Raw genomic sequence first — 22,243 nt, 5'->3', positions numbered from 1 at the left:
ATCTTGGAAATACCTCAACTATCTACTTTATCTGAAATCTTTAGTTCTGTTTTAATTTTTTGAGAGTTTCATACAACACCCTTCAGTGATATTCCTTTCCCTCTCATAATTCCTCCTAGATACCTCGCCATCTTCTTTCCTGTCCAATTCCAACCTCAGAACAAACCACACACAAACATGGAGTCTGATTTATGTTGGTCAGCTACTCCTGAGCATACAGAAAGAAGAGACTTTTGTATTAATCAAGTCAGAATATTTGCTCTTAGGCATGAAGGATGTAAAATATTATATCATTACTCTAAAGGCAAAGCAGTCAACTTCCTGGTAATTAATAATGTGTGTCCTAGAGGTACGCTGCTGTGATTTTACCACTTCCTAATTATGTGACCAAGAGATATGTTTAATCCCAGTGAGCTTCGCTGTTTTTCATCTACAATATAGAGGTAATAGTAGTCACTGTCATATGAGGCATTGAAAATTAAAATTGTTAATAAATAAATGTAAAGCACCTGGACTACTGCTAGCACTTGGACATATTAAACATACATTAATGTTGGCGATTAGCTGATGGAAGACACCTAAACTTTGCAGTTCCACATGATGTAATGGCTAATCTTCCTCATTGTCAACTTGACTGGATTTAGTATTTCCCAAGAGACATACCTCTGGGTTGACCAGTAAAGAATGAAGAATTTTTTCCCCCAAGATATGTCTGTAACCAACAAAGTCTTATGGGTTTTGGTCAGAGACTGAATTAAAAGGACAAAGGCCTCAAAAGCAGAGAAATTATGCTGCAAACCTGCTACTACAGCTAGTGAGGTGATGAATTTTTAGAAGAAAACATATCACCACCACCTTATTAAACTAGGATAATTATCAATTCCTTTACGCATAAACACAGATGTCTTGGCTTCAGGACCTTTATGCATTATATCTATATTTTATAGACCATTTAGAGTTCGCTGTGATGCTTCATGCCTGTAAAACCAGTACTCATGTGTTCAGGCAGCAGGATTACCTCAAAGACAAGACTAGACAGCACCACGTAGTGAGTTCTAGGCTACCCTGAGTTAGAGAAGGAAGTCAACAATAACAATAAAGCCAATACCACTTAACTATTTATTTTATTAATTAAAATAAAGCAAGTATGTGATAAGCAAGTATAGCAATAAGCCTAGTACAGAAAGTCTTATAAAATTATTTCCCCAAGTGTTCAGATATTACTATATAGATAGAAGAAAAGCAAAATTTTTGTTAACTTTGTTATCTCATTTATCTGAATCAAAGTTAATTTTTCTGAAACTTTTTCATACAAACATTGCCTGGTTCAACTCTCAAATGTTAGTGATGAGCTGTTTCATTATGAGATGTAAGTTACAGTCTGGGAGGTAAAAAGAGGGGAAATAAAACAAGAATAAAGAAATGTTTGCTTGGAAAACTAGAAATAGTGAAGGAAGCTGAGGTCAAGGGTACCCCAGACTTGAGGACTGTACTATTGCTTCTGCAAGGATGAAAAGAGTCAGATTCTTTTGCTGGTTGGAATTCTCTGGCACTAGGTCGTGGTGGGTGGCGATTCAGCTACCTAGGCTGGGACTCAGCCTTGAGACACAGATTAAGATGGTGCCTTGTCTCTGCCAAGCTTCTCAGTTACTCTGGCTATATGAGGCCAGGATGAAAAGAAGTCCTTGAGCCAACAAACCTTTATGTGTGTGTGCCTTGTGTGTGGGATAATATTTGTCATGATGCTTGGACATAAACTGAAAGAAGAAAATCAAACAAAATAAGCTAAATGATAGTTTTGATTCAAAAGGTGTGTGTGTGTGTGTGTGTGTGTGTGTGTGTGTGTGTGTGTGTGTAAAAAGAAAAAAAAAGAGAGGAGTCTATTTTCTTGAAAGTCATTGCCTTCCAAATTCCCTTTTAGCTGTTTCGTAGAGCCCACTTTCAGCCATAATCTAAGACCAACTTCCCTCTTCTAGCTCAGAGGCATTTTGAGAATCTGGATTCTGGATCCCACAGCAATCAGAGGAATACAGCAATTTGTAGGGGAGTATTCTGGAAACGTTGTTGCTCATCCTTTAGTAAATATACCTATGAAATTTTAGCACGTGCCATATTTTATCTAATGTTTAAAACTAAAGTTAAATATAAATCATTGATTGGAGTCAGTACTACATTGTAATAATTTCTAATAGGTTATTAGCTTTGCAGTGCTTACTATTTTCATATTTAGAAAAAAGTCACTGTTCTGAGCTTGGCTTAAATCATTGGTAGAATGATTTAAGCACTAGGTTTAGTCCTCATGGGTGAAAACATTGACAAAAATCTCCCCAAAAGAATAACAAAGTTATTTTGCAACTTTTTTCCCTAAATTTCATACTGTATTAGCTCTTTAGACCAAACACTATCCAAAAGTAATAAAACTTGACCAGTTAATAAAATAGGACAAATATACAAGACTGCTACTTGAGGAAAATATTCTTTTGCTTTATTTAGGGACAGGCTGGGAATGAATCTTTTAAAATTAGATTTATATCCTGCCTATATTATCATTTTGAATGAAGATAGATACAAACTTTTTCTAGTTTTTTATGATAACATTTATACAGTGGGCAACGATTTTCTGAGAGAAATGACACAAAACTGTAGCTAATCACTATGATCTTGTAGGAGAACTTATTAGCTGTTAAGGATTAAGTGAATGTTTAAAAATATTGCTTGGGACTATATAAACCCATCCCATTAGAAGATGAAAGTGTGATGTATTTAACGCTAAAGCTGTGGGTTTCTTAATCAGGTTATTATATCTATGGGTAGCTGACCTTAAATAAAAGCAATGTAGGAAATTCAATTTTAAAATGGTAGAGTATTAAGCTGTCCAGGAAGAATCTGCTGTAAGGTCAAAGAGCAATGGGCCTGAGAAAATTGTAATGATTATACAATAATTAAGCTCATCTTTTGTCTAACGACAGAGAGGAGAGGACAAAACCATAAAAAATAGACATTGGTTATGCCTTTATGACTTTTCTCTTGTGGCTGATCTTGAGAATTAAGAACTGTCCGAAATAAAGCTGAGATACAAAAATCAGATGTATTATCTCAGTTTTACGAGATTTTATCTTTCTGGTATTAACGTCAGTTGTCTGATTGTATCTAAATTTCAGAATACCTACATTTCCATGAATCCACATGTGTTCCCCAGGGCTCAAGACTTTTTAGAATTAAAGCATAATCTTCACTTTTATCTATGAAGTCAGCGCTTCCTGAGAACCAGCCAACCTCAGAGTATAGGAGTCTTCTATCTATTGAGCTAGAATATCTTTGGTCTGAAGGTTTTCTTAGCTTACTTTACTTCTCGTGCTCTCTGCAGGCACTGTGGGATCTCCCTGGCATCATTCTATGAATAATCTAGTTTACAACATGGAGGAGCTCTTCTTGTTTGGAGTGTTTAGTAAGGAACATAGCACATAGGTGGAGTCTGCAGTGGACAAAGCATCGGTTAAATTCAAACTGTTCATCCCCACTGTTCTAAAATTTCTTATTGTCACTCCTTTATATAAACACCTTCTATAGATCTTTATTATCCATGCAAGAAAGAAAATCACAAACCTTTACTTGACAATACATATCCCCAAAATTAGAACTGTTACTTGGGGTAACTTTGTTTTTCGCTTATCTCTCAAAGGTCAATTGACTTAGGAATAAGTTAGGTCATGGCTGGTTCGTGTCCTGACATTATGGCTGTTTCAAATAGTTGGATGTTGCCCCAAACCATCCCAAATGCATGTGCCCAAGTGAACAATTTAGTTTTCCCTCCAGCCATATGTAAGTCTGATATAAAATTTGTGCTAATAAGTTATAGGGTAAATCTGTTCTAATAATTTCAGAAATTCCTACCATTGTTCCTTGATGAAGATACAAAATAACCATCAGAAACAAGCCACTGCCCAGTTCTCTATTCTAATCACACCACATAGACACTGGTGTGAATGGCATGCTACTTTTAGAGCCAAGGAAGCCAGTTCGAGTCCTAGTAAAATTTACAGCAGACTGCAAAGGTCAGAACAAGAGAGAGAGAAGAGATGGGGAGAGAGGAAAGAATGGAGAGAATCTGAGCTCTTTATCACCAAGCTGATATTTACTAAACTTCATACTTCTAACCAAAGATATCCTAAAAACTAAAATATTGTAGGAGAAACTATTAACTAGGGAACTTTGCTACTATATCCAAACCCTGTAATAGATTTAATAAATCCATTTTCTGATACATTCACCCACTCCACACCTACACTTGGACCACATATAATTTTCTGTAGCTTGAGCTGTTCAATATGGCAGACAATAGCCATTTGGTGACTGAATACTTAAATTGAGCTAATCTGAGTAGAAATATATCATAAGAACAAAATACACATGATTTAAAGACAATATAAAAATATAAAACCTTCCATTATGATTTTTTAAACTGACTATATATATATATGCTAAAATAATATTTAACCTAGTATTTCATGTTGGGTTAAATGAAATATATTATTAAAATTAAGCCAGAAATACTGTATAAAACTTGAATTGTGACACGCGGAGCTTAGAGTACCTCACAAGACAACTAAAATTTCAGAGTGGAGAATCACAGTTCCTACCGTGAAAGTAGAGGATAGAAGGTCCACAAAGCCCAGACCATTTCAGTCTCTGGATACTGAATCAGAATATGGAGACTTATAAGCAAAGTTTATAATAATTAAATAATCTATTGAATAGTTTATTGCTTCCAAGTACTGATCATTGGCTCCTGACCAGAGTCTTGGCCATGGTTCCCTTGTTTGAGTGGAGTAGGTGGGCAAACAGAAGAATGGGTAGATGAATGAGAAGGAGGTGAATAGTTTAACGGGTGCACCAACAGATTGTCAAATATAAAGACAGGTACAATGGGATTTGGCATCTTGGTTTAATCTACTGTTCTATTTCCTACATATATTTATGAAGGCAGAATCCTTTCAGCAATTAGCATGATGTAATTTAAATGTCAATAGCCCTGGAACTTACAGAGAACACTAGGCATCTAAATATCATTATGTTCTATATGTTTTTATAGAAAAATACCTTTGTCATTTAGTTTTAGTTTTAATCTGAATTAGACATTATAACACAGGGTTATTGTAATAACTCTTTTTTGGTCCATATGCTTATGTTTGTGTGTTATCAACTCTCACTTTGCTTTTTTTCACAACACATAGTGTCTTTGTATTTTCGTACTATATTTTTATCTATGTGGTTATGGTCTCTTTATTTTATTAATTTCCAATGAAAAAGGGATTATTGATATTCCCAGTGTCTGTGGCCTAGTATGGAAAGTAGCAGATTGTGAATATAAATTTGTTAAGACAATTTGTCAATGAATGAATGTGTTCTGGGTGACCCTGGGAGCATGTTCAGAAAAAAACAAACAAAACAAAACAAAACAACAACAACAACAAACAAAAGAAAAGAATACAAACTTGTGAAGGACATTTATTTTATGTCTACAATTATCATAGCAGGCATGGAATGCCACTGTCCAGGAACATAGAGAAGGGTATGAATGAAGAAGAAAAAGAACCTAGGCAAATTATAATTTAGTTACAGCAAAAAGGATAGAAGCCATTGGATTATTTTTATTACAGAAATAAGCCTCATGAAGTCTTGGATTTTGTGCTTTGCTAATTCAAGCAAAAAAAATCTATTAGGAATAAAAAATTCTCTCTTGTTGTTTATTTGAATTTATGGAAGTTATGTAAATCTGTTGTTATCACTGGTTGATAGAAGTCCCAAGATAAAGGATCCCCAAAATACAAAACAGGTCCTGAGGAATTGAGCAAAGGCAGAGTAAAAGGCAAGCCAAGCAGCAGACCGTACTTGGACTTACACAGGATGGAAGAACAAAGTCTAACAAATCTATACTCCTATCTCCATTCGCAGCGATTATAGACATTTCATGATCTGATTTTTAAATAATGATAGTTTTCACATGCTTGTTTCCTCACAGTCTAGTTTATTCCTTTAAATATGTCCACGGCAGCTTTATTTATCCATTTTCTTATGTTTGTGTAAAAGAAAGCAAAACAAGTTGGGGAATGTAGCTTGGTCTGAGAGCTATTTCCTAGTAATCACAAAAACTTGATCCTCATAAGAGCCAAGGTTCATGCGTTTGTGTGTGTCTGTGTCAGAGACAGAGATAGAGAGAGAAAGAGAGAGAGAGAGAGAGAGAGAGAGAGAGAGAGAGAGAGAGAGAGAGAGAGAGAGAGATTGTTGTAAAATTATATTAAAAAATGTTGTCTTTTACCCCGCACTTAGTCTGGCTCTGTAGTATCTGGTAGATACTTTCATCTCAGTCAGCAAAGCATTTCACCCGCTCTACTCCATCCCATATCACACTGCTGATGGCTTCTCTCTGAGCCTGGCAGCAATCTCTCTACCCATTTAGTTCCCAAGGCAGGTTGCCACCATGCCAGGAATATGCATCTCAATTCCCTGGCGGCCCAGTGTCTCCAGCCACTACATACTCTTTTAAACTTAAATCGCCACATGAAAGAACACAGAACACAATAACCTCTGATCCAATTGATAAGCTATAATTGCCCACCTAAACATACAAAACCTTGTACACATCCGTCCCTTAAGGATATTCATAACAACCTGTAAGTGTGCAGAGAGGAATCTTGACTCTTCCATTCTCCCCCTCTCTCTAAAACTTTTCTACTGTCCATCCTTCCTTCTTATCCAATGATAGGCTTCATTCTATCTGGTACCTGCCTTCACCTGTATGACATCCTACAGAGAGAAGGGAGCAGGGGGAGGGGAGGAAGGGGAAGGGGAGGGAGGAGAGGGAGTAAGGGAGAGAGGGTAGAGGAGGGAGGGGCATGGGAGAGAGGGAGAGGGAGGGAGAGAAAGGGAGGAGGAAAGGGGGAGAGGGGGAGACAGAGAAGAGGAGAAGACAGAACCTAAGGTTTGGAGAGTCAGATACAGATGTGGAATTCATTATTTCATATCCTAAAGTCAGGCCAATATGAAACTAGACGATCAGGGGAAAGCCATGGAGCTGCTCACTCTGTGGGATGGGTGTCAGATAACAACACAGTTCTATCAATAGGAAGGATTTTATTTTTACATGTATAGAACCTGGATTAGAGGAGAAAAACCTCAGGAACCAAACTTGACATTAAATGGAATTGAACGAAAGAGCTAAGATGTTTCAATTTCAGTGTGGGTAAAAATGGGTCCTGGTACTTAAGAATGTCAGGAAAACTGAAACAAGAAAGAGTAGTGTAGAAGAAAGCCATTTGTGGATACAGATCTGATCTGTGGAGACAGAGAATGTTTCCACCCCTGTGCTGACCTACCCAGAACATTTTCAGTCTGAGAGTTGTGGATCGCTCACACATCTGTGCAACGTCAACTGGGCTCATGAGTTATTGGGATTAAGAAAACGTTGAGTCAAGGCTTAGGAACAGTCTCTGGCTTAAGGATGCTAATTGGTCCTCAATTGTGCAATTTGTTTGTTTTAATAATTACAATTTTATTTCAGCAGTTAGAAAGCTGATTGCAGGAAGAAATGAATTAATGTAACAATCAAATTGTTTAAGGTCTCAAACTGAGGCAAGTAAAGTGAAAGCCAACACTTGCAGGTGTCTCTATGGTCTAAAGGCATTGACATTGCACCTACTATTAATTCCTGATTCTGCCAGTGTAATCAGTAAATCCAATAACAAAGATAATATATTTAACAGAACCCAAGACACAGTTTTATAAAATAATAGCTTGCCAAACCACAAGGCCAGGGACCCATGTGCTAGTTGTTATTGTAGTTCTCTGTTTCTCTGTCTCTGTTCTCTCTCTCTCTCTCTCTCTCTCTCTCTCTCTCTCTCTCTCTCTCTCTCTCTCTGTCTCTCTGTCTCATAGTGGGAAGCAGAATATATCAAATTGTGTCATATTGTGAAGAAAAAGAAAGATCCAGTGAGGTCAACAGCTTCTTGAGTTGGTCATGGAGATCAAGTGGATACAGACAAGGATGTTAAACAACATGTTTGCCCAGATGGAAGGACTTTGAAGGTGTTTTTGAGTCTATAAATAGAGGGCAGCAGAATGCCACATAGTAAGCTATTAAAGAAAATTGATTGACCAATTATTTTTAAGAACATATATGAGAATCTATGTTACTCCTGCCCCTCCCCTTCCATCTCGTATTTATATTCTGTCTCCCTTTGTGATCGACACAAACACAGTGTTTGGTCTTTTAAAAGAGGTTTTGTAATTCTTATTATTTCTTATGAAAATAAAATTACATAATAAATTGCTATTCTTTTTTCTTCCTCCAGTTCCATACATGCTCCCCTTACTTCTGCTCAAATGCCTGGCTCTTTTTCTTAAATTGCTATATTTACACAGGCACCTATTGTTTCTCTATGTGTGTATATATCTACATAGATATATAAATATAATTGGCTTGTCTAGTGAGTGTTGCCTGAAGTATGTTATTTCAAGGATGAATATTTGGTATTGGATAATCAATCTAGAAGCCTCTCCTTGGAGGAAGACTACTTCTCCTCTCAGTATCCCTTAGTTGCATACAGTTCTCTGTCTTTGTTTTGTTGGCTTGTGAGATTTCCCTACTCCCACAAAACTATGTCTGTTGTATGTTTCTTTACAAAGCAGTGTCACACCATCCTTTGGGCCCTCTGCTGGAAAAGTAGAATCAAGTCTCAAATAATGCCTTTTAAATTGTATTCTCTAGTATTATAGATGTAGGACAGTACTGTATCATACCTCTGTGGATGTAAAATAGCTTGTACCTGCTTTATGATACGTAGTAGTGACCGTGCTTTATCAGAGCTGTTTTTAATGATGTTGCTCAGAATGTTTTCTTTCCTGATGATGATTGAGAAGCTAATTTAAAAAAAATGGTGCCAGGTACCACAAGAGTAACAGAACTGTGCTGTTTTCTCGGGTTTTGTTTTTTTACTTTTTTTTTTTTAATGGAGTGTGCTGGATGTCTCTACAGTTTTGTTCAGATGACTGCAGAACCTGGAAAAGCTGTTGCTGCTGTTGATGCATAACACACTGCTATTATTGGTCTTTTTATATAAATATAAATATATATATACAGATATATAATTTGAATTTTTTGAAACTTTACCTGTGCTGTCAACATTCGAAAAAAGTATCCCCGTTTACTGTGTTGAGTTGGCACTGTACAGAAATTAACAGCCATATTGGTCTAGAAATGTTGAACTTAAGTTTTTTCCATTTGTACAGGGGTAACACACTGTATTAAATATGTAAGGTCTTATATACATGGGTTTGATTACAAAAACTAATAAAGTATTCTCTAAATTTAAAAAAAGATTAAAAAAATTAATATAAAAAAAACTATGTCTGTTAGCAGTGTTCTCATTCAGATCTTGTTTAGATAGCTATATCATCGAGGTCCTGTGAATGAAGCTTCTCTGTCATTTCCAGGAGACACAACAAACTCACAGAAAATTTCTTGGTCTTCTGACTTTCATTTTTTTCTTCCATCTTCTTCTATGTTCCCTGAGTAGTGTTAGGATGCATGAATGTATCTATATCTAGAATCTATATCTATCTATCTATCCATCATCTATCTATCTATCTATCTATCTATCTATCTATCTATCTATCTATCATCTATCTATCTATCATCTATCTATCTATCTATCTATCTATCTATCTATCTATCTATCTATCTCTTGGTGCCGGGCACTCTATAATTACTTGTTTTCTGTACTTTGACCAGTTGTGGTTTTCTGTAATGGTTTCTTTCTGTTGTAAACAAAAAGAACAACATCAAAACACGACAAGGAAACAAAAGTATTTCTTTGAAAAGAAGTGGAAGGCAGACTTATCTGTGCATCTAACCATCAATATTTAGATTGCTAGTAGGTTTTCTTTTACAACCCATGACCTCAGCCCTGAGTAGTTGATGAGCCTATGAAGCTTTGACTCAAAAGAATCAATGCAGGCAAAAGAAACAAAGTATCTTTAACTTTTATGACACTCACTTGTTTATCAAATAGATGATTTTAACATATATGCAATATTGTCTTATGAGGGAAAATAATGAACCAAAAACTAGAATTTTTTCCACATGTTTCTTCAGGCTTAGTAATTATAATGTTAGTTAACACAATATTTAAGAATGATTGAATACTTAAGAACTCTTTTGATTGAGGACAGACAGGGTTGTGTAGCCAAGGGTTTGAACTGTAGCTTAGTGGGCCTAGATGACACTGTTTAAAACCTTTTAAATATCATATTTCTTCTCTGTGAAGTGGGAATATATACTTTTCTTGATCATAATGTTATAGTGAGATTAAACAGGATGGTAGAAGTCACCGGTTTTGTATTAAGCCATAACAGCCTCCATGTTACCATCTGAATTTTTCTCTTAATTTTTTGTCTTCATCATTGAGACTTTATGGAGAGTATAGTAGTAGAGAAATCAGCCAGTGGTGCTGAAAAAAATCATAAACAGTCTATTAGCACAGTATGGACCTATGTTTTGTTTAACTTTAGGGATTTATTCTGAGTATTATATCATGAGGTGATCTCACTATTCTGTGAACATTGAATACTATACAAACATAGATGCTATAGCTACTTTATACCCATGATCTGGGTCATAATTCATTGTTTCTAGGTTACAGACCAGGATAGCATGCTACTGTCCTGAATCACATTCCCACCTGTAACACAACAGTAAATATTTGATTATCCAAATATCTGGAAATATAGAACTTACATAATAAAATGCTGGATTCTATGAATTTTCAGGTCTGAAATAATATTTTGAAGCTATGATCATATATATATATATATTATTACTATTTGTATTGAAGAAGGCATTGTGTTTTGTTTATAAATGAGGAAGCTAAGAAAAGTCAAATGATTTGCTAAACAAAAAGTCAAATGATTTGCTGTACAGGATTACTAATAATACTGTAGAGTTGTCCACTGTAATGGTTAAGTATGTTGATCAGAGTGAGATTGCATATGTTTGACCTTGACCTAGCCGTTTCATGCCTTTGGAGAAACAGAGGCATTGTCTTTTTGCTACATTACAATTAATTAGAATGAGAAAAAGAACAGGGAAAGTTGTATTTCATTTTTCTGGTCTTTTTATTTGACATTGCCACAAATCTCTCCCACTGGTGATCTATTGAAACTTCTGCTTGTAAAATCAGATGTGGTTAGTAATGAGGCATCAGTTACATTTTTTTCAAGAGCCAATTTCCTGTAATCATCTCCTTACCCAGAAAGCAAAGATTAAAGAGTCCCTGAGATCTTTTAGCAGCCAGAAGCAGGTGGCCTAACTTGGGAGAAGGCAGAGGATCTGCACAAATTAGAAATGGGTATTCAGTCCTGTAAAATAGTCTCTGATTAGTTTCAAAACTCAAGTAATTATAGTTCCTGTACACAGTAGTGCTCAATAAATGTTTGATGGTGACAGCTATGACATTAGGGGAACACGATCCCAAATCACTCAGGACTCAGGAAATGCCAGAACCTCTCAGAGATCATTAGTAAAAGCAATTAATTAAAGCACTTATTGGACATCTGATCATTTACTGTGATATTCATTAGATTTTCAATGTTCTATTATTGTGAATTTTTTTTAATCTGGAGTTTTCAACTTGGCAAGAAATTGTTGTGTTTACCAAAGGAATTATGTTACAAAAGCCAAGAGTGTTATCCAAGAAATCTAGTAGATTGTACACAATTATTAATTTAAAAAGAATGTAAAGTTCTGACCACCATTCTTGAATTCTGTCAAATTTTCTCTGGCAGTCTCTGAGATAGCAACAAGCTGAACATAATTTCTCTGATGTTCTAGAATATACACATAATAATGTGGCCTGTTCCTGCCGGGACTCCATGACTTTCTGAAAACAGAAATCTACAGAAACTGTTCATTTATGAGAACTTCAGGGTGACTATATCAGTGGGTTTCCCAAGACACCAATCCTCTACCAATCTTCTAAGGATATTCACAAACTACAAGGTTTAAAAAATGAAAACAAAAATCTCTGAGCATTTTCAAATGTGTCTGAGATAAATCATGAACATTGGTACACTTGGCTAGAGCATACCGCCCTTGTTTTCCAAGCAGCCCTCTCCACTGGATAACTGAAGGAAAAAACCCTCACTCAAGAAAACATAGCAAAGCCCGGCCCGCAGCAGCTCTCTGCTCCCAGACCCGGTGAGAGAGAGACCCAACCGCCTGGTCAGGTGGGCACTCCTGAGGCTGCAGAGCAGAAGAGACCACCAACACTGCTCACCCCTGCCCACATCCCTGGCCCAAGGAGGGCCCAGGAGCGGCAGGACCCCTGCCTGAGACACCACCGGAACCTGAAGGAAACACACCAGATAAACAGTTCTCTGCACCCAAATCCCCTGGGAGGGAGAGCTAAACCTTCAGAGAGGCAGACAAGCCTGGGAAACCAGAAGAGACTGCTCCCTGCACACACATCACGGACGCCAGAGGAAAAAGCCAAAGACCATCTGGAACCCTGGTGCACTGAAGCTCCCGGAAGGGGCGGCACAGGTCTTCCTGGTTGCTGCCGCTGCAGAGAGCCCCTGGGAAGCACCCCACGAGCGAACTTGAGCCTCGGGACCACAGGTAAGACCAAATTTTCTGCTGCAAGAAAGCTGCCTGGTGAACTCAAGACACAGGCCCACAGGAACAGCTGAAGACCTGTAGAGAGGAAAAACTACACGCCCGAAAGCAGAACACTCTGTCCCCATAACTGACTGAAAGAGAGGAAAACAGGTCTACAGCACTCCTGACACACAGGCTTATAGGACAGTCTAGCCACTGTCAGAAATAGCAGAACAAAGTAACACTAGAGATAATCTGATGGTGAGAGGCAAGCGCAGGAACCCAAGCAACAGAAACCAAGACTACATGGCACCATCGGAGCCCAATTCTTCCACCAAAACAAACATGGAATATCCAAACACACCAGAAAAGCAAGATCTAGTTTCAAAATCATTTTTGATCATGATGCTGGAGGACTTCAGGAAAGACATGAAGAACTCCCTTAGAGAACAAGTAGAAGCCTACAGAGAGGAATCGCAAAAATGCCTGAAAGAATCGCAAAAATCCCTGAAAGAATTCCAGGAAAACATAAATAAACAAGTAGAAGCCCATAGAGAGGAGACACAAAAATCCCTGAAAGAATTCCAGGAAAACACAATCAAACAGTTGAAGGAATTAAAAATGGAAATAGAAATAGAAGCAATCAAGAAAGAACACATGGAAACAACCCTGGATATAGAAAACCAAAAGAAGAGACAAGGAGCTGTAGATACAAGCTTCACCAACAGAATACAAGAGATGGAAGAGAGAATCTCAGGAGCAGAAGATTCCATAGAAATCATTGACTCAATTGTCAAAGATAATGTAAAGCGAAAAAAGCTACTGGTCCAAAACATACAGGAAATCCAGGACTCAATGAGAAGATCAAACCTAAGGATAATAGGTATAGAAGAGAGTGAAGACTCCCAGCTCAAAGGACCAGTAAATATCTTCAACAAAATCATAGAAGAAAACTTCCCTAACCTAAAAAAAGAGATACCCATAGACATACAAGAAGCCTACAGAACTCCAAATAGATTGGACCAGAAAAGAAACACCTCCCGTCACATAATTGTCAAAACACCAAACGCACAAAATAAAGAAAGAATATTAAAAGCAGTAAGGGAAAAAGGTCAAGTAACATATAAAGGGAGACCTATCAGAATCACACCAGACTTCTCGCCAGAAACTATGAAGGCCAGAAGATCCTGGACTGATGTCATACAGACCCTAAGAGAACACAAATGCCAGCCCAGGTTACTGTATCCAGCAAAACTCTCAATTAACATTGATGGAGAAACCAAGATATTCCATGACAAAACCAAATTTACACAATATCTTTCTACAAATCCAGCACTATAAAGGATAATAAATGGTAAAGCCCAACATAAGGAGGCAAGCTATACCCTAGAAGAAGCAAGAAACTAATCGTCTTGGCAACAAAACAAAGAGAATGAAAGCACACAAACATAACCTCACATCCAAATATGAATATAAAGGGAAACAATAATCACTATTCCTTAATATCTCTCAATATCAATGGCCTCAACTCCCCAATAAAAAGACATAGATTAACAATCTGGATACGCAACGAGGACCCTGCATTCTGCTGCCTACAGGAAACACACCTCAGAGACAAAGACAGACACTACCTCAGAGTGAAAGGCTGGAAAACAACTTTCCAAGCAAATGGTCAGAAGAAGCAAGCTGGAGTAGCCATTCTAATATCAAATAAAATCAATTTCCAACTAAAAGTCATCAAAAAAGATAAGGAAGGACACTTCATATTCATCAAAGGAAAAATCCACCAAGATGAACTCTCAATCCTAAATATCTATGCCCCAAATACAAGGGCACCTACATACGTAAAAGAAACCTTACTAAAGCTCAAAACACACATTGTACCTCACACAATAATAGTGGGAGATTTCAACACCCCACTCTCATCAATGGACAGATCATGGAAACAGAAATTAAACAGTGATGTCGACAGACTAAGAGAAGTCATGAGCCAAATGGACTTAACGGATATTTATAGAACATTCTATCCTAAAGCAAAAGGATATACCTTCTTCTCAGCTCCTCATGGTACTTTCTCCAAAATTGACCATATAATTGGTCAAAAAAACGGGCCTCAACAGGTACAGAAAGATAGAAATAATCCCATGCGTGCTATGGAACCACCACGGCCTAAAACTGGTCTTCAATAACAATAAGGGAAGAATGCCCACATATATGTGGAAATTGAACAATGCTCTACTCAATGATAACCTGGTCAAGGAAAAAATAAAGAAAGAAATTAAAAACTTTTTAGAATTTAATGAAAATGAAGATACAACATACCCAAACTTATGGGACACAATGAAAGCTGTGCTAAGAGGAAAACTCATAGCACTGAGTGCCTGCACAAAGAAACAGGAAAGAGCATATGTCAGCAGCTTGACAGCACACCTAAAAGCTCTAGAACAAAAAGAAGCAAATACACCCAGGAGGAGTAGAAGGCAGGAAATAATCAAACTCAGAGCTGAAAAAAACCAAGTAGAAACAAAAAGGACCATAGAAAGAATCAACAGAACCAAAAGTTGGTTCTTTGAGAAAATCAACAAGATAGATAAACGCTTAGCCAGACTAACGAGAGGACACAGAGAGTGCGTCCAAATTAACAAAATCAGAAATGAAAAGGGAAACATAACTACAGATTCAGAGGAAATTCAAAAAATCATCAGATCTTACTATAAAAACCTATATTCAACAAAACTTGAAAATCTTCAGGAAATGGACAATTTCCTAGACAGATACCAGGTATCGAAGTTAAATCAGGAACAGATAAACCAGTTAAACAACCCCATAACTCCTAAGGAAATAGAAGCAGTCATTAAAGGTCTCCCAACCAAAAAGAGCCCAGGTCCAGACGGGTTTAGTGCAGAATTCTATCAAACCTTCATAGAAGACCTCATACCAATATTATCCAAACTATTCCACAAAATTGAAACAGATGGAGCCCTACCGAATTCCTTCTACGAAGCCACAATTACTCTTATACCTAAACCACACAAAGACACAACAAAGAAAGAGAACTTCAGACCAATTTCCCTTATGAATATCGACGCAAAATTCTGGCAAACCGAATTCAAGAGCACATCAAAACAATCATCCACCATGATCAAGTAGGCTTCATCCCAGGCATGCAGGGATGGTTTAATATACGGAAAACCATCAACGTGATCCATTATATAAACAAACTGAAAGAACAGAACCACATGATCATTTCATTAGATGCTGAGAAAGCATTTGACAAAATTCAACACCCCTTCATGATAAAAGTCCTGGAAAGAATAGGAATTCAAGGCCCATACCTAAACATAGTAAAAGCCATATACAGCAAACCAGTTGCTAACATTAAACTAAATGAAGAGAAACTTGAAGCAATCCCACTAAAATCAGGGACTAGACAAGGCTGCCCACTCTCTCCCTACTTATTCAATATAGTTCTTGAAGTTCTAGCCAGAGCAATCAGACAACAAAAGGAGATCAAGGGGATACAGATCGGAAAAGAAGAGGTCAAAATATCACTATTTGCAGATGACATGATAGTATATTTAAGTGATCCCAAAAGTTCCACCAGAGAACTACTAAAGCTGATAAACAACTTCAGCAAAGTGGCTGGGTATAAAATTAACTCAAATAAATCAGTTGCCTTCCTCTATACAAAAGAGAAACAAGCCGAGAAAGAAATTAGGGAAACGACACCCTTCATAATAGACCCAAATAATATAAAGTACCTCGGTGTGACTTTAACCAAGCAAGTAAAAGATCTGTACAATAAGAACTTCAAGACACTGAGGAAAGAAATTGAAGAAGACCTCAGAAGATGGAAAGATCTCCCATGCTCATGGATTGGCAGGATTAATATAGTAAAAATGGCCATTTTACCAAAAGCAATCTACAGATTCAATGCAATCCCCATCAAAATACCAATCCAATTCTTCAAAGAGTTAGACAGAACAATTTGCAAATTCATCTGGAATAACAAAAAACCCAGGATAGCTAAAGCTATCCTCAACAATAAAAGGACGTCAGGGGGAATCACTATCCCTGAACTCAAGCAGTATTACAGAGCAATAGTGATAAAAACTGCATGGTATTGGTACAGAGACAGACAGATAGACCAATGGAATAGAATTGAAGACCCAGAAATGAACCCACACACCTATGGTCACTTGATTTTTGACAAAGGAGCCAAAACCATCCAATGGAAAAAAGAGCATTTTCAGCAAATGGTGCTGGTTCAACTGGAGGGCAACATGTAGAAGAATGCAGATCGATCCATCCTTATCACCCTGTACAAAGCTTAAGTCCAAGTGGATCAAGGACCTCCACATCAAACCAGACACACTCAAACTAATAGAAGAAAAACTAGGGAAGCATCTGGAACACATGGGCGCTGGAAAAAATTTCCTGAACAAAACACCAATGGCTTATGCTCTAAGATCAAGAATCGACAAATGGGATCTCATAAAACTGCAAAGCTTCTGTAAGGCAAAGGACACTGTGGTTAGGACAAAACGGCAACCAACAGATTGGGAAAAGATCTTTACCAATCCTACAACAGATAGAGGCCTTATATCCAAAATATACAAAGAACTCAAGAAGTTAGACCGCAGGGAAACAAATAACCCTATTAAAAAATGGGGTTCAGAGCTAAACAAAGAATTCACAGCTGAGGAATGCCGAATGGCTGAGAAACACCTAAAGAAATGTTCAACATCTTTAGTCATAAGGGAAATGCAAATCAAAACAACCCTGAGATTTCACCTCACACCAGTGAGAATGGCTAGGATCAAAAACTCAGGTGACAGCAGATGCTGGCGAGGATGCGGAGAAAGAGGAACACTCCTCCATTGTTGGTGGGATTGCAGACTGGTACAACCATTCTGGAAATCAGTCTGGAGGTTCCTCAGAAAATTGGACATTGAACTGCCTGAGGATCCAGCTATACCTCTCTTGGGCATATACCCAAAAGATTCCTCAACATACAAAAGAGATACGTGCTCCACTATGTTCATCGCAGCCTTATTTATAATAGCCAGAAAATGGAAAGAACCCAGATGCCCTTCAACAGAGGAATGGATACAGAAAATGTGGTACATCTACACAATGGAATATTACTCAGCTATCAAAAACAACGAGTTTATGAAATTCGTAGGCAAATGGTTGGAACTGGAAAATATCATCCTGAGTGAGCTAACCCATTCACAGAAAGACATACATGGTATGCACTCATTGATAAGTGGCTATTAGCCCAAATGCTTGAATTACCCTAGATCCCTAGAACAAACGAAACTCAAAACGGATGATCAAAATGTGAATGCTTCACTCCTTCTTTAAATGAGGAAAAAGAATACCCTTGGCAGGGAAGGGAGAGGCAAAGATTAAAACAGAGACTGAAGGAATACCCATTCAGAGCCTGCCCCACATATGACCCATACATATACAGCCACCCAATTAGAGAAGATGGACGAAGCAAAGAAGTGCAGACCGACAGGAACCGGATGTAGATCGCTCCTGAGAGACACAGCCAGAATACAGCAAATACAGAGGCGAATGCCAGCAGCAAACCACTGAACTGAGAATAGGCCCCCGTTGAAGGAATCAGAGAAAGAACTGGAAGAGCTTGAAGGGGCTCGAGACCCCAAAAGTACAACAATGTCAGGCAACCAGAGCTTCCAGGGACTAAGCCACTACCTAAAGACTATACATGGACTGACCCTGGACTCTGACCCCATAGGTAGCCATGAATATCCTAGTAAGAGCACCAGTGGAAGGGGAAGCCCTGGGTCCTGCTAAGACTGAACCCCCAGTGAACTAGACTATGGGGGGAGGGCGGCAATGGGGGGAGGGTTGGGAGGGGAACACCCATAAGGAAAGCGAGGGGGGAGGGGGATGTTTGCCCGGAAACCGGGAAAGGAAATAACACTTGAAATGTATATAAGAAATACTCAAGTTAATAAAAAAAAAGAAAGAAAGAAAACATAGCAAAAAGCTATGTGGATTAAGAAGACTGTCAGTCTCAACTAACATAGAACCCTAAGATCTCTCAGACACTAAACCACCAACCATGCAGCATAGAGGAGCTGATATAAGGCCCCATACATATACAGCAGAGGACTACCGGGTTTGGACTCAGTAAGGGAAGAGTCACCTCACCCTCTAGAGACTTGACGTCCCAGAGAGTTCCGAGGGGACATCATCTTGGAGACAGGAGGGGGTTGGGAGATGGGAAAAAGGAGGATGTATGGGATGTGGAACAGTTAGAGGGCTGACCAGGAGAGGGATAAATACTGGACTGAAAAAAAAAAAGACTAAAGAAAAAAAGAAAGCTCTTACCTATCCCTAAAACACATTTTCAAACTGTATTTTAGCTTCATTCCATACAATTTCCTTAATCTCTTATGAATGCTACAATTTCATTATACAAACGCTTCTGTTGAAGTATTTATTTTATAAAGCTGCCAGAGGCAAACATTCCCTACTGAGTCCCATTCTTTAAGTTCCCAAAGAGACTCTATTTCCCACAGAACACCGGGCCATGAAAGACTGTTTGGCTGTGATTGCTGGAGATAGAAGATGATTAAGGAAGAACTCTTCAGCAAGGCATCCAGACAGGCCAACATAACCTTAAACACATTCCTGTTGATCCTCAGGACTCACCGCTGTGTAGGCAATTGTGGGTCTGGGTAGCTAATTGAGGAATCTGATCCTAAAAGATGTCAGTGTTTTGTCAAGATGGCCACGGTGACCATTATTTTGAACACTGTTCAGATACTTACATCAGTAACCTGTGATGTTCATTCCTGTGTACTTGCTAGTGGCTGTATGCTAAGGGACACTACTCAGCCAACAGATGTGATTTTATGGAGTCTGTGATTGTCTTTTTATACAGGGGAGCCAGGGAAAAATAAAGGCAGGTAGACAGATTCTGATGTCAACAGATTGGGTTTTTATTGTTATTGCTATAGTTATTGTTATATATATCAGCTTATTGGTAGAGTTGGAAAAATCTCAGCTATACATCTGATGCCACACTTTATGTATTAAGTACCACAAATCAACTCTGAAGAGCCTCTGACTGATTGCTCTGTTGTGTTCCCTATGGCATCCCAGACCCACAAGGACGTTATCATTCCTTTTCATTAATATCCCATAAAAGTGTATGGATGGCATCACTGTGGACTCAGTTGAGATATATTTTACAACTCTGCATAGCAAATTACAATGCAAGGTAGACTTATTTTTTTGAAATATGGGAATAGTAATTTTAAAAATACAGATTTGGTTATGATTACAACAGCATGCCCACTTTGTACACAAATCCAAAGATAGTCATCTAGAGAATTCATGTACAAATGAGCCATTGGATCCCCAACATTACTGAGGTAACACATGCCATCTCTGACACCAGAAACAGGATTAAGTAAAACTTTATGTGTTAGCTGTCTTACAAGGCTGAATGAGAACAGTTGTGGAAGCATTATCTAGTTATTAATTCTTCTAGAAAAATTAATTTCTTCCTAGAAAAAAAGCTTTGTCGATTTATGATTTCAGAGATAGCATCACTCTATTTTCCTACAATCTTTAATGTTTTGTGTAAATGCATCACTTAAAGCATGTTCTTCTTACTTGTATTTATTTGTATTTATAAATGAAGATTATGTGTTTAAATTCTATTATTTGGAGATCATTTGCCAGGCTTGATTTGTTTCATTAGGCCAGTTCTGTAATATCCTGCACCAATGTACTCAATTTAGTGAAATGGAATCACTCTCTTGTATGCATCCAGGTATATATAGAATGCTTATATTGCCATTTACGACTAAACTGTTCCTTTGGTACTCAGCTCCCTTAGTCACACTCCATTTGAAAAGCAATGCTTAAAGAATGATATGCTAAATCTATGGTTAGAAAACAAATGTTCTACATAGGTGAAAGTCATTAACTGGGCTATTATTGTTCTGTTACTCCCATGGCTCTAATCTTAACATTCATCTTGACCAGTTAGAGACTGAGGGCTTTATTCTCACTTCTCAGTAAGCAACCTGGGCTATAAAGAAGTCTGGGACTCCTGAGAGTTTCTGATAATGGTTAAGTAATATATCTTAAAAATCAGTTCCTTTGCTGGCTTCCACCAACACGGTTCTGTTGGATTGTCTCAGCCCATGATTATAATGCCCCCCACTGTTTTCCAGTGGATAGTCTTGGGAAAGCATTTGGACTTTTAGACACTTTTAATGATTTCAGTCAATGATTACAAACACAGTCTAAGCTTCTCAAGCTGCATCAAAGATCGAGACACTTTTCTTTCATGATGAATAATATCCCCTGGGTCTTGTCCTATCTTCTGCAGAGCCTGCCTCTGCCCCTTTCTCTCTCCCCCCATAGCTCAAAAGGAATGAAGTTGATCACTTATGGGTTTATGTGTATCATTCTACTCCATAGCTCTATACAGCCTGCTTACTTTTCATTCTATCCCCCTAGTTCCTTGGGTTGTCTGTCACTTGTAATCAATCATCTTTGTACCTCAACTTCCCCTGCTGTCCATGCTTGGTGTTGCTGCCTCTGGCCTACATCCATGTCTGCTGAAGTAACATGCTTACAGATTCTGAGAATGAACCCCTTAGGAGAGACCGTCTCTCACCACCTTTATACTTCCCTCTGGTTAGCATGGACTTCTGTATTCAAAATCTGCCTTTCCTACTTAATTGCTTTTTAATCAAGTAGTGTGACCTTAGTAGAGTACCAATATCTCTCTGCGCACTTCACCTTAAATGTTAAAACAAAAAAAAACTATCTAGCTCATGGATCAGGAGTTTAATTTCTACCTGGAACAGTTCATGATAACATGTGTCACCTTGCCTATCTATAATGTGCCAACTGTGGGCCACCTGTATTCCTAAAGTCTTAAAGGGGACAAAAACAGTCTCTGTAATCTCAATCTCACTTCTGGTCACCTAACATCATTAAACTTTCCTTTTCTCTTATATTACTACAAAATCTGGAATGTAAAATATGGGCGAGAAGCATCTCTCTCTGCTGCTCTTAGACTGACAACCATGGCATTGATATTCACCAAGGGTAGACTATATCCCCTTCTGCTTCATCCTCTTCAAAAAGTTACATCCCACACTAGCGTCATTGAGTGTGCAGAAAGCCAACCGACATAATTCAAGTTCAAACTCAAAGGCTGGTCATTCAGCCTCAATACAGGAGTCTGGCTTAACTCCTCTATGATTGTTTCCTATGGCAGGATAAATTTCCCCAAAAAACCCTTCACTCCAGGTAAAGAAAAGCCTTTTGCTTCTTAGATAGACAGGAGATCTGTGTATTCAAGTTTCAAGGAATGTTTCAGGCAGGCATGATAGAGTATAAATGTTTTGAGAGTGGCAGTTTCCAGCCAGATCCTTCATTCCCCACTTTTCTGTACTGTTTATTGCATGACCTGTGTAGGCTAAAGTAACATCAGTCAGGCATAGGAAGAGTATCTCATAAAAATTGCATAAACTTTTAGTAAAGCTAGCTAGCCTAATCTGCTGTAATGTCTGTGCACTAAGGAAT

The sequence above is a fragment of the Rattus norvegicus genome, chromosome 15 (genome assembly GCF_021556685.1).
Source record: "Rattus norvegicus strain SHRSP/BbbUtx chromosome 15, alternate assembly SHRSP_T2T, whole genome shotgun sequence".
In the NCBI taxonomy this organism is placed as follows: Eukaryota; Metazoa; Chordata; class Mammalia; order Rodentia; family Muridae; genus Rattus; species Rattus norvegicus.
This window is presented reverse-complemented; position numbering follows the sequence as displayed.